Raw genomic sequence first — 14072 nt, forward strand, 5'->3', positions numbered from 1 at the left:
TAAGGCCAGACACTATCAAACTCTTAGAGGAAAACATAGGCAGAACATGCTATGACATAAATCACAGTAAGATCCTTTTTGACCCACCTCCTAGAGAAACGGAAATAAAAACAAAAATAAACAAATGGACCTAATGAAACTTAAAAGCTTTTGCACAGCAAAGGAAACCATAAACAAGACAAAAAGACAACCCTCAAATGAGAGAAAATATCTGCAAACGAAGCAGCTGACAAAGGATTAATCTCCAAAATATACACGCAACTCATGCAGCTCAATATTGAAAAAACAAACAACCCAATCCAAAAATGGGCAGAAGACCTAAATAGACATTTCTCCAAAGAAGACATACAGATTTCTAACAAGCACATGAAAGGATGCTCAACATCACTAATGGTTAGAGAAATGCAAATCAAAACTACAATGAGGTATCACCTCACACCAGTCAGAATGGCCATCATGAAAAAGTCTACAAACAATAAATGCTGGAGAGGGTGTGGAGAAAAGGAAACCCTCTTGCACTGTTGGTGGGAATGTAAATTGATACAGCCAGAATGGAGAACAGTATGGAGGTTCCTTAAAAAACTAAAAACAGAACTACCATGTCACCTAGCAATCCCACTACTGGGCATATACCCGGAGAAAACCATAGTTCAAAAAGAGTCGTGTACCACAGTGTTCACTGCAGCTCTATTTACAATAGCCAGGACATGGAGGCAACCTAAGTGTTCGTCGACAGATGAATGGATAAAGATGTGGCACATATATACGATGGAATATTACTCAGACATAAACAGAAACGAAATTGAATTATTTGCAGTGAGGTGGATGGGCCTAGAGTCTGTCATACAGGGTGAAGCAAGTCAGAAAGAGAAAAACAAATGCCGTATGCTAACACATATATATGGCATCAAAAAAAAAAAAAAGGTTCTGAAGAACCTAATTGCAGAAGAGGAGTAAAGGCGCAGATGTAGGGAATGCACTTGAGGACACGGGGAGGGGGAGGGGAAGCTGGGATGAAGTGAGAGAGTGGCATGGACATATATACACTACCAAATGTAAAATAGCTAATGGGAAGCAGCCACATAGCACAGGGAGATCAGCTCGGAGCTTTGTGACCACCTAGAAGGGTGGGATAGGGAGGGTGGGAGGGAGACACAAGAGGGAGGGGATATGGGGATATATGTATATATATAGCTGATTCACTTTTTGATACAGCAGAAATTAACACACCATTGTAAAGCAATTATACTCCAATAAAGATGTTAAAAAAAAATTTTAAAACAAGTTCATAGTCACTAAAAAAAAAAAAACTGTATACAGATCATATTTCTCTGGGCTCAGCCTGTAACACTGCATTTCCTGTTGCCATGGTCACTATTACAATCCCCAGGATTCTGTCAAGGAGAGAGAGAGAGTGAGCCGGACAGGACAGTAGTTTTTCTTTCTATTTCCCTTCTTTTTCCAATTCTTTCTTTCTTTTATCTCAAAGAAACACCAAAAGAAAAGTGCAAGCCAAACAGGCAAGAAAAGCAGGGGAAACTTTTGCCTTTTCTCCACATGTTGGCTCCTAAGGATGCACCAGGCTCCTTGAAGATGTTCCCTGAGTCAAGGTATCTGGACCGAACACTCTTGGTTGCCTAAGCAGAGCACCAGCTTCCCTGCTTCCTCCTTTATAACACAACCCCAACTTGGTAAATGGAATAAATGTAGCCAGAGGGCTCAAAGGAAGCTGGTCCATCCCCAGGTCCTGGGGAGGATCCCAATTCCAAGTCTATGCCAAGCATGGTTTTATGTGTGTGTGTGTGTGTGTGTGTGTGTGTGTGTGTGTGTGTGGTGTGTGTGTGGTGTGTGTGGTGTGTGTGTGGGTGTGTGTGTGTGTGGTGTGTTGTGTGTGTGTGTGTGTGGTGTGTGTGTGGTATGTGTGCGTGGTGTGTGTGTGTGGTGTGTGTGCGTGGTGTGTGTGTGTGTGGTGTGTGTGTGGTGTGTTGTGTGTGTGGTGTGTGTGTGTGGTGTGTGTGTGTGTGTGTGGTGTGTGTGTGTGTGTGTGTGTGTGTGTGTGTGTGTGTATAGTCCCCCTTGCTGGTGATTGCTTCAGGACCGCAGGCTTGAGCCCATCATCCCAGGGCTCTCTCCAGTTGATCGTGACTATTCAAGGGTGGGCTGTGTCCCACGATGTATCAGACAGACAGGAAGGAAAAACTTTAATCGTATGTTTTTCAGGGTGAGGTCGCCTCTCTTGTTGGAAATGAACAAGGGAGCAGGTTGTTCCAGGTATGCTGGCAGCCATGTTGTGACCACGGGGCAAGTTAGGCTGAGGAAAAAGCCAGCACATAAAGGAGGAAGGCAGCCAGATGAATCAGAGAAATGGAGCTGGAGCTCTGATTGTCTTGTGCCTAGAGCCTGGACCTACCTCTGGACCACCTATTCTGTGAGATAAAATTTCCCTTTCATTTGGGCTTGCCGCTGAAACATTATTCCTGACTGCTGTCTAACTCACAGTGCCTTTCCATACAGTGAATTCAGCTAGGGAAGACTGTAATGATATGTTTATATCAGAATCTGCAGAGTGTTTTCTCAACAGTTCTCTCATCCAAACCACCTAAGATCCTCTTGAGGCAGTAGATAGACATTATTCCTGTAACTCAGAGCAGTGAAGTGACTTGCCTAAGGTCACATGGCTCAGATCTTCTCTATTTTAATCTTGTGCTCTTTTTACTATATCAAGTTCCTCACGTGACTGTTACTGTAAATTCTGAGCTATACCACAATTTATTATATAATATTATTATAAAGTAAAAATTCCACTCATTTGTGTAGTGTCTTTCACTTTTAAAAGACTGGTTACATCTGTGCTTTAATCTCACAAGACCCCTGAAGTAAGCGGTTCAGGTATTATAGTCAGATGCAGAAATAACAATCGCTGAAATTAAGAGAGTCAGCTGGTCAAAAGCCTATGATCTGGAAAAAACAAAACAAAACAAAAAAACCTAGGCCAATCAAGATCTTTCTTGGGATTTTGCAATTATGATCTTGCAAACTGGGAGCCAAGCTGAAGGTAGGGAGAGATGGAGAAGAGAAAGCACGGGGCCCTGGGAGAATCTGGGAGAGGAGATGCTCATTTCCTGGCCACATCCCAGGTCCCATTTCCAGTCTGAAGGAGGCCCAGCTGGACTCAGTCTCTGGTGCATAACAGAGTAAAAGGTTTTCGGGCGCTGTTACTCCAGCCAGTTTGAATTGGTTGCTGTTCCTTGAGGCTTTGATCAAAATGCTTTTCATGTTTGTTGTTTACGTCTTGTTTCCCTGAAATGATTGGGAGGGAAATGAAGGCATGTAAAATGAAAAGGCCTTGTGTGCTTGTCTTTTGGTAGCCTGTAAGCAGGGGTCTCCAGAGAGCCAGGCTCTAGGTAGAAGCGTATCAAAGAATCCCAAGAACTGTGGTAGCCACTGAGAAAGAAGAACACGGCCTGCATGCCTGGGATGCTCTAGGAGGAAAAATGAGAGCGGGAGACCTTGGAATCACGCTGTCAGAAAGTCCCTGTGGACTTGCCAATACAGTTATGACCATGCTTCACGACCAGGGCTGATTTTAACCCCTCAGGAAAGATTCGTCAATATTTGAAGACATTCTTGGTTGTTACAACTTGGAGCTTGGGATGCTATTGGCATCTAGTGGGTAGAGCCAGGGATGCTGCTAAACTTCCCACAGCACACAGGACAGCCCCCTACAATGAAGAGTTATCCAGCCCGACGTGCCAATAGTGCCAGGGTGGAGAAACTCTGGTTTAGGAGGGTGTTTATTTTTCGGTGTATGTATCAGAATCTTATGCTTGTTTATGTTCCAATCTAGGAATTTACCATAAATATTATATTATAAATACTTGCTTTCGATGACTAAAGTGTGTACTGCTAAGGATCCCTATCTCCAGGCTTATTCTTGATCACTGCATCACTCAGGGCAAATCCTAACGCAAAGATACTCACTCCTGGGCAGTTGGGTGGATTAAAAAGAGCTTATGCCTGTGTTCGATGACTGATATATGCCCATGCCATTAGATTCATTGATCCAAGTAGCATGTTTCTACATGTCACAAAACCAAAAAGGGAAAGCCTTTTCTGGTACGGGTGTTTCAGACCATCATTTTGTACCTCGTTAAGAATCTGACATATGGTAATGCTTACCCCACATCCACAAAGGCTTCAACCAATAGTGATTTCTAGTGAGACTACAAACAGTAATTACGTTTCTGAAGTGGTAGTTTAGATCTTATATTGCCAGTGGGAAAAAAGACTAGTTTGCAGACATGCCCCCAGATGAGCTCTGAAGAACTCCTTCCAGGAGTTATTTATCCTCTGTAATGGAAGGGGGGCACGAAGAGCAGTAAATCTGGGGGAAGGGCAGAGGATCTCAGTGAAAGGCGAGGTGGGCAATGACTGCTCCTCTGGACACTGTCCTCGGTTTCAAAGATTCTCCTGGAAGCTTTGGAAGATGAGTTTCTCTCTTCAGAAGCTTCTTTACCTAATGTGTTTGACGCTGTGGATTAGCCCTCCCTCCTCCCAGTGAGTTTTCTCCCTCGGGCTCTGAGGTGTGTGGTTGCCAAGGGGCCGTCCCCTGTGCTCTGGAGCTGGCTCTTTGGTTCAGTCCAACTGTGATCCCCAGAGCCTTGCCTGTCCCGAACACTCTGTGCTTTTTGGTCTGTCTTCAGTTTTGAGGCCCAGAAAAACATTTTCGTGTCTGGCACAGCCTTCCCGCTGAGGTAGGAAGGAAGATGAGGGTGTGTCTGCAAGATCCATAGTATCTTCCTGTGTGCCTCTGGGTAAAGCGTGGGTTCGTCTCAGATGACAGGGCTTTAGGTCTCCTCGTGTTGCTGGGAGGCAGGCGTGGGGCTGCGGGTCAAAGTGCATTCCTGAATCCCAGCAACCAGAGGCTTGGGGAGGGTGGAGGGGGTCGAGGCGGGCAGTGACTGCAGCTGAGCTGTTGAGGGCTGTGGAGGATTAAGTCCCAGAAATTAGAGGGGACCAGCAGAAAGAGAGTCATTTAGAAGCAAGAGACCCAGCTTTCCAAAGGGAGCGGCGTAGCCTCGTGCTCCAGAGGCCCTCTCGGACCTTTCCAGCTCTTCCGGAGCCTCCCGACAGTCGCAGCAGAGCTGCCTAGTGGCCTGTTACAGGAGATGGGATTGGTCCTTTGTTCCTCTGCATGGAAAGTGTTAGAAGTTTAGAGTCCTACAATAATATCATTTGCTGAATGCTCACCGAATGCTACACACTGCACACGTTGTGATCTTATTTATCATGGAGATCCTATCGGGTAAGTACTATTGTGCCCATCTTTCAGGGTACGAAATTGAGGCTCAGAGAACTTTAGTGAGCTGTCCATCTTCAGTAAGCTATACGTAAGTTATGGCGTGAACATATAGCAGAGCCAGAATGCCGTTCCAGGCCTCAAACGTTTAACCCCACTCACTACCCCAGTTTACTACTCTAAAGATGGTTTCACCTTCGTTTTTGTCTTGATGTATCTATCCCAGGCTTTTTGAAATACTCTGTTGACGATAGTTTAGATGTACACAGTGAAATACATACTTTGTGTGATAAAATTGTCTTAGCTATAAAGATTAAGAGATTTTTTTTGTTTAAGAGTCATATTTGGGCCTGAACTCACACACGGCTTTCTCTCTCTCACAAATACTATTTAGGGTAAAGTGATGCACCAGCCATATTTTTAAGTTTAACCAGACATAACACACCCATCTAAGTAAACATTTGAGAGTATCGTAATTGGCTTTGTAATGGGATGTTAAAATGGGATGATCCTTTGTCTTAGTTTCAGCTGAGACTAAGAGCTAACTACTTCCATGTTCTGAAGTGGTCTCCTTGAGGCTCCTCTCACCGTTGCTTGAAGTGGGTGGGAGTGGGGAGACCACTGGCTCCCCTTCTGCATCTGGGGAGGGAGAGAAAGAGGGAAAACGCCAACAACTTTTCCTAAAGAAACTCTGCCTTCTGATCTCCAGCTGCCCTCTCGGCTTCTACCACCACTTATGTTGTCTGGAGGAATGCAGATGGCTGGGGATCCTGGTTCTTGGTTACTTCCTTTGGAAGTCCAACTTGGATGCCTGGTGACCCCAGTTGAAAAGACTGAGTAGTTGCATCCCTTGGGCTTGAGGGCATTGTGCACTGGTGTCTGACTCCTGATTAGGACAGGAGAGGGAATAGCTCGTGACAAACAAGACTAGCTGTGTGAGAGTCAGCCTGAGGTTGCGTTAGGTCCTGCCCAAGCCGGGTGCAAGGAGAGCTCAGGAGATGGCAGCAGAAAGCCACTGGAGGTCGATTGCCAGCTGCTCAGGGGCTGAGGATGGAACCGTAAACCCCCAGCCAGAGCAGATTCATATGTATTGACATCTGGGACCTGCAGTTGAGGGGTCCCCAGCAAAGTCGGGGGCATCTCTGAAGAACCCATGGAAGTGCTTCCATGGGGACAAGAAACAGCTGTACATGCCTGCCAAGCCCAGGGAACCTGGATGCCAGCTCAGAACAGTACCAACCAGTAAGGACCTCTGTCACCTTTGTCTCTCCTCTCTGCACACTCTTCAACTCTGGACATGAAGAAACTACCATTAGCAGCCAAGGGGAAGGGTGATAAAGGTGCAGAAGCAGAGAAAGAGAATGAAGTCATGCCCCTTCCACTGCAGAAAGCAAGCCTGGGGGTGGGGGATGCAACTGTGAACGCCATTTTCATTTTAGGTAATACCTAGGTATTACCTCCACATTAATGACTGAACTGAGATTGTTTGGGGCTGTAATGTGAGCACACTCTTTTAAAAACCTCCGAACGTGATCTGCAGTATTAAGGGACCTACTCAGATTTCATCCAGGGCAGAAGCAGGAGCTCCCCACAGGTAGTGTGTGAGTGGGCACTGGGGGCATCTGGGGAAAATCCGGGAGCGTTAGGATGGTGCCCTCTGTGTCTGCTTTCCGAAGGACACCCTGGATCTCACCTCCTGTCTTCCTCACTCAGCCTGCTCCCAAGCATGGTCCAACCTCAGGGCCTTTGCATTTGCTTTTCCCGTATTATCCACATAGGTTGCTCCCTGGCTTCCTTCATCTTTCTCTCGGTTTAAATGTCCCTTTATCAGACATTTCTCTAACCACACAATGCAAATCATCACCCCTCTGTCCAGCCTCCTCATCCTACTTTCTTAAGTTTTTCATAGCCCATATCACCACCAGATCTAGACCTCTTATATGTATTTGTTTATTGTGTGGTCCCAGATTGGCAGCTCTAGGAGAATGGAGACTATCTTGTTCACTGTTTTTCCGAAGCACATGGAATTGTGGATGGCACATGGCGGTGGCCCAATGGGTATTTGTTTTGCTGTCATTGAATATCTCTGCCTCACCAGACCCCTTTTACTGTTCAGAGTACAGATCTACTCACTATGTTATAAAAGTGAATCCAGTCCGGGCAAGTTGACGTGTACCTTTGTATCAAAAGCATGTTTTCTCTGTCTGGGATCCAAGGGAGCCCAGAGGAGGGAATTCACTTCTCATTGAGATGTCAGTGACCTGATCTCTTGGAAACTATACATTGGGTTCCCCCAAAGGAATAGATTTTCTTTTTCTTTTTGTTTCTGAGAAGAAAAAAGGCAGACATAATTCCTTCTCACTAGAGCCCGAAGGGTGATTTTTATGAATCTTTACCACATGTCCGCACAAACTTTAGCCTTTCTCTCACTGAGGGAAAGAATTTGAGCAATTTTTACTAGAGTCTTGTCAATGCAGAGGGCTTTATCAGGGAAAGTGATTTTCTGAAGTAGTTTGAGTCATAAGGAAGTACAATTCTTTCTGTGACTTGTTGCCAGTTTAACCCTAGAATGAAGATAAAGGATACCTTTTGGGGACTGGCTACTCAGAGAACTTGACAATGAGGTCTGCTCCTTGGCCTTCCCCCTGAGAGTCAGGTCTTCCCAACACATCTGCAAGGTGATTCTGAAGTCAGGAAGTTATTCAAGAATGACAGAAATAAAAACCCTCTCTTCCTAACAGCCTTCTGTGACTTTCATGCCTCCACGCGCTTCCATCAGTATTCCCGGGGAGTCTATACTTACAATGAGGAATGAATTTCTTAGAAATTTGACTTGGCTTGAAAACAGTATTTTTAGGGATGGTAAAGATTCATTTGATGCAGTGATAGAAAAACCAGGACCATGTGTAATTGTTGCCTGGCAGGTTAAGAATATGAGCTCTGAAGCTAGACTGCTTGGGTTTGAAGTTGAGCTCCATCACTTACTGGCTGTGTGACCCTGGACAATTCACTTCTCAGTGTCTCAGTTTTCTCATCTGTATAATGGGAATCACCAATAACCACCCATCTCCTATGGTAGCTGTTAGAATTAAATGAGTTAATATGTGAAAAAGAGCTTAGAATAGTGCCTAGCACATAAGACTAACTCTGTAAGTGTTGGCAGTATTTATTATTGTTGTTTTTGGGGTGGTGGTTAATCATGATTACTAGCATCATCATCGTTCTCATAACCATCCTCTTGCAAAACATGGCCTATTTAGACTTTAGGACTTGCAGAGGTAAAGCCACCAGTCGAATCTCTTTCAGTAAGATTCTGCCAGGATTAGCCATGGCTTCATTTTAGGATTCTTGGTGACGGAACCGCATGGCTTCATGACTATCACTGGGCTAAATTCCCCTAGGGCCCCAGAAAGGACGCAATTCTGTAGTTTTCTTCTTGCCTTCTCTGCTCAGAGATTTTTAGGGATCTTTGGCCCATTCTCATGGAAATCTCCTAGATGATTTTGGGACACTTGACTCAATCGGATGGCTAAGGAATGACGTCTAGCATTCTTAAAAAGAATTGAAAAAAGCATCTTGCAAAGTGATAAGGAAGCAGAAATGGGCCTAAAGATTTGTTTTTAATTATAAGACCAGAATCAAACACAAACGACAAAATATTCTCTAAGCTGAATCTAAACCAAATGAATTTTTGTTTTGTTTTGTTTCAAGACCCTGGCCTATGAATTTGACTCAGGAAGGATTCTGGCATCTGTCGTCTTCGTTCACCTTTCTCCCTCAGGGTACAAGCACTAGAGGAATGCGGCAGTGGATTCCAGTCACAGCTGCCGTGTGAGAGATTTGCCTTTTGCAGGTTGCCACACGATGTGCAGACTTTATGGGTCTCAACTCAGAGCGTCGGCTGGTGCCTGCTCCCTGCACTTCCCAGGCAGCCCCGAGCATTTCCAATAGGCGGTCTCTCAGGATTTCTTTAAGGTTTGCAGTCTGTTGGAGTGGAAAAGTTTGCTAGTTGGTTAAAAACAAACTCTGAATCCAGTATCCACAACTGTTTGTTTCGTGGTAACCATAGGAAAATGCAATCAACAAAACTGAAATAGTCTTTGCTCTATTGTGAATGCAATTTTGGCCCTTCACCTCCTGGCCTGTAAACAGGAATTCACCTAGATGATCTCAGACTGACTTAAGTTTGTTTGTGTGGGCTTCCCTGGTGGCCCAGTGGTTAAGAATCCGCCTGCCAATGCAGGGGACACGGGTTTGAGCCCTACTCCGGGAAGATCCCACATGCCGCGGAGCAACTAAGCCCATGCACCACAACTACTGAGCCTGTGCTCTAGAGCCCGCGAGCCACAACTACTGAGCCCGTGTGCTACAACTACTGAAGCCTGCTCCTCAACAAAGACAAGCCACTGCAATGAGAAGCCCGCTCACTGCAGCAAAGAGTAGCCCCTGCTCGCTGCAACTAGAGAAAGCCTGCGCACAGCAGTGAAGACCCAACACAGCCAAAAATAAATAAACAAATACATAAATAAATTTATTTTAAAAAATTGTGTGTGTATATTTTTATTTAAAATTTCCATTTGGTTCTTTTTTTAAAAAAACTACCCTATGACCACATTTAAAAATTTTTTATTTATTTTATTTATTTATTTTGGCTATGTTGGGTCTTCATTGCTGCACGTGGGCTTTCTCTAGTTGCGGCAAGCGGGGGCTACTCTTCATTGCAGTGTGCGGGCTTCTCATTGCAGTGGCTTCTCTTGCTGCAGAGCACGGGCTCTAGGCACATGGGCTTCAGTAGTTGCAGCATGTGGGCTCAGTAGTTGTGGCTCACGGGCTCTAGAGCACAGGCTCAGTAGTTGCGGCACACGGGCTTGGTCGCTCCGCGGCATGTGGGATCTTCCCGGACCAGGGATCGAACCCATGTTCCCTGCACTGACAGGCGGATTCTCAATCACTGCGCCACCAGGGAAGCCCTCCATTTGGTTCCCTATTAATGTTTTCTATCTCTTTGTTGAACTTCTCCTTTTGTTTTCCTGATTTGGTTAAATTATTTATCTGTATTTTCTTATGGCTCTCTGAGCGTCTTTAGGAGAATTATTTTGAATTCTTTGTCAGGCAGTTCATGTATCTGCATTTCTTTGGGGTCAGTTACTGGAGGTTTACTGTGTTTCTTTGGTGGCAGTGTGTTTCTCTGATTCTTCATGATACCCGTAGCCTTGTGTGGATGTCAGTGCATTTGAAGGAGCAGTCACCTCTTTCAGACTTCATGGACTGACTTCTGTAAGGAGAGGCCTTTGCCTATGGGAGGGGGCGCACTGGAGCATACTGTGGCCCGGGTCGAGTGGGCCAGGGCCCCACGTATGGGGCTTGTATTGCCTCCAGGTCCAAGGGGATGTGATAGCTTGACAGCTCAGGCCACAGCGTCAGCAGCATTGTGCTCCCTGGTGAGCGCAGCGGGGATCCATAGTGGCTGCAAGGGCTGTTGGGGTCCTCAGTGGCGCCTCCAGTGGCTAGGGACCAGGGCAGGCAGCACTGGTGGCTGGAGCTGGGGGTGTGCATGCGCTGGGCTGCGGGACCAACTGCAGGTGCGTATCCAGTGGCAGGGCCAGTTGCAGACACACACGTAGGGGCGAGGGCCAGGGTCAGCAGCAAGGGCTGGGGCCACCTTAGGGCACATTAGCAGCTGTGGGGCCCCTGGCTGTCAGTGGGCACTCCTGTCACTGCAGGGTCTCATCTTGGGCTGTGCACAGCAGTGGAGTCTGGCGAGGGGAGTTGGGGTGCAGGTGTGCAGCTGGAGAGGCTAGTTACAGGGGAGCCCAGTGGTGCAGGCCAGTGTAGGAGTCAGGCCCTGGCTATCTGTGTGCACTCCTGGGCCTTAATGAAAATTTAAGAACCGGCACTATCAGAAAGCCATTTCTGTTACAGCCTAGATTGGCCCTGGTCTGTCGCTTCTTTCTCGCCCCGTTCTCTGCACTAGCAGAAGCTGCTCACTGCTGCTTGCGCAGGGAACTTTCATGTCTGTGAAAACTAGCAAACTCCCTTTGCACTTCTGTCTCTCACTGTATGTGTGTTCAGGGTGCAAGGAATTTCACCACCTTCTGCAAACCACAGGGAGACGCATGTTCAGGCAGCCAGAGGGGAACCTTTAGGGTTTCTCAAAATACAGACATCACAGAAGATGCCTCTCTTGCTTTAATATTTGCTGAAATATTGATTAGTTCAGATCCTCTGGATGAAGAGATGGCAACAAATTTATAATAATTATATTAATATCACATAGTTCCACATATCTATTTGTTTACTACATCCAGAGAGTTAATGTTTAAAAGTTTGAAGAAGATTGCAAATGATCTGTTTCACAGCTGATCTGAGTTCTTCATTCCAATCCCATATGTTAAAAAATTACTTGCTAACATTTGGGTACTGACAGTTGTACCAGGTACAAGTTGAAGCTTTTTGCCACAACTCTATAAGGTAACCTAATAATAGACCCTTTTTACAGATGAGAAAACTGAGGCCCAGAGGGTTTACAAAATTTGCCAAAGTTAACACATCTAAGAAGTGACAGAGCCTCCTGCCTGACAAGCCCCCGTAGGATCCATAGCATAGGAGGGCCACTTGACCTTGCCTTAAATTTAGATATTTGACATGAGGTTATACTGTCATGGAAATATACCAGAGAACTAAAAGAAGTCTGTCATACAACTTGAACCAAACTGTCCTCAGTACATTATGGATAGATATATGTAAATATACATGCACACATATATATGTATACACACATAATTATATTTCATTAACATAACATTATGTTACTTTTCATTTTTGTGTATGTTAAAGTCTTTAGTTAGGTAAACATAAACATTTTAAATATACCATAGGTTGCATAGCCCTGTTTTGATTTTGTAGTATATGGAGAGTCTCAGTAGTGAAATTGGCCTGGCTGTGTCTTAACACTGAAGATGTTCCAGTGCATAGAACCATAGGATTAGGAGGGAAACTTAGAGACTATTTTGTCCAACTTCTTCATTTCACTTGTGAGGAAATGGAGACACAGACAATATTGAGTAACCTCCCGAAGGTCACACAGCTAGAAAGCCCTCCCAGTGACAGAGCAGTGTTCTCTGCACCCACTGCTTTTGATACCTGGCTCATGCCTCCAAACTAGCAAGGAGAGGACAAGTCGCACACGTGGGCATATGTCATGGGAACATCCTGGAGGCCACGAAACCTTTATTTTACAACCAATGATTCCTTCCCATGCGGTCTTTTTTTTTTGAATATGTGGGAAAAATGATTCAATTTTTTTAGAACTTTTCACATTTCAAAACCCTTTTAAAACTGAGAATCGATATTGTACCTCATGACCGTCCTGGGAGGGGGTGTATGCAGGCATTGCTATTTCTGTTTTTCAGATGGGGAAACAAAAGTCAAAAACGGGTACACAACTTTTCCAAGGTAACACAACTAGGTAGTGGCAGAGCTGCGACTGAAATTTAGGGTTCCTGGCTTGGGACATGGCACTGAACTACACTGCTTTCCTGTCTACAGTATGTCTTACAGGAATTACAGATGGGAGCAGCACAAGCATTTTTGTTCTCCTGATGCTATTCATAAACCATTCTCAAACCCAGTGCATTTTCTCTGAAAGAAACTATTCTTCATGTGATCAGCAACTTGGCAAAAAAGATAATTAGATCTTCTGAACGCTATTCATAAAGTAAATGCTATGTCAGAATAGATATTAAGCATTTCCAAAGTTCCTAACGTATTTCCTTTCAGTGGTGAGGTGTAAGATATATTTAAATGAAGCTTAGTCTGGGAAACCAGCATATTGCAATTAAAAATGCAGCCCTTGTAGTCTTGCAATTCTTTGTCTAAAGCCTTTTACAAAAGAGGGTATTTTAATTCAATAAATAAAAGACAGGAAAGAAAAAAAAAAGAGAGAGGCACTTCCAACTCTCCTATGGGCGGCATAGCTTGCAGTTCACACACACAGCAGAGAAAATACACAAACAAATAGTATTTGATCTTGCCTTGCTGCAGGCTATTTTCATCTTTGAAGAGACCAAAGGAAAAAACAACCTCAGAACTTACCACGAAAACTTCCAAATTTATTGCAACACAACGTAATGGCAAAATGCTATTTTCTTAGTGCTCACATTTCTGAATAACCACCATGGCCAAGAATGCCTGGTTTTATATTTACAATAAACCCAAAGAAAATCTTGAATTCCCCTCTCCATTTGGGGATGGCAAAGATGCGGTAGGTTGTTCAGAGCAAACCATTGAGTCTAATAATTCAATCTTATCCTCTCTGTTTAACCTGAGCTTGAGGCATTTATTTCATGTTTATACTGGTTTAACACAAATCATTCTTAAAAGAGATTTTGTATCCTGTTTCCCTGTGCAAAGTTGGGCTACAGTAGTGACTTAACAATGCCAGCCCTTTCTTGGGCTTATCAGTTTAAGAAGCATTCAACCTAAGAAAACACTTCCAGTGTAAACAAGATACAGAATTGCACATCTAGCCACATTCCTCCGAGATCTGTCTGAATAGAGAGAAGTATAGATCTACATTAAATAATTTCTCTTTTAATTTAGCATTAACATGCCCATATCCTTTCCTCATACATTGTTATAAGTAATTCATTCTGTTGCTACTGTATTCCACCTAGGAAGTAAAGTATAAAAAAGGGCAAGACTTAAATGTCCTTTAAATTAAGCTCTGCACAAGCATTATACTTTTCAACTTATTTTAACCATAATTAAGTTG

The 14072-nt window shown here is 44.4% G+C and overlaps 1 protein-coding gene across 3 annotated transcripts in view; it reads right to left on the minus strand.

Moving 5' to 3' along the window:
• Positions 1 to 14072, minus strand: part of VIT (vitrin) — a 123059-nt gene that overhangs the window by 108490 nt on the left and 497 nt on the right. The gene's annotated exons all lie outside the window — the stretch shown is intronic.

The sequence above is a fragment of the Pseudorca crassidens genome, chromosome 14 (assembly GCF_039906515.1).
Source record: "Pseudorca crassidens isolate mPseCra1 chromosome 14, mPseCra1.hap1, whole genome shotgun sequence".
Classification (NCBI taxonomy): Eukaryota; Metazoa; Chordata; class Mammalia; order Artiodactyla; family Delphinidae; genus Pseudorca; species Pseudorca crassidens.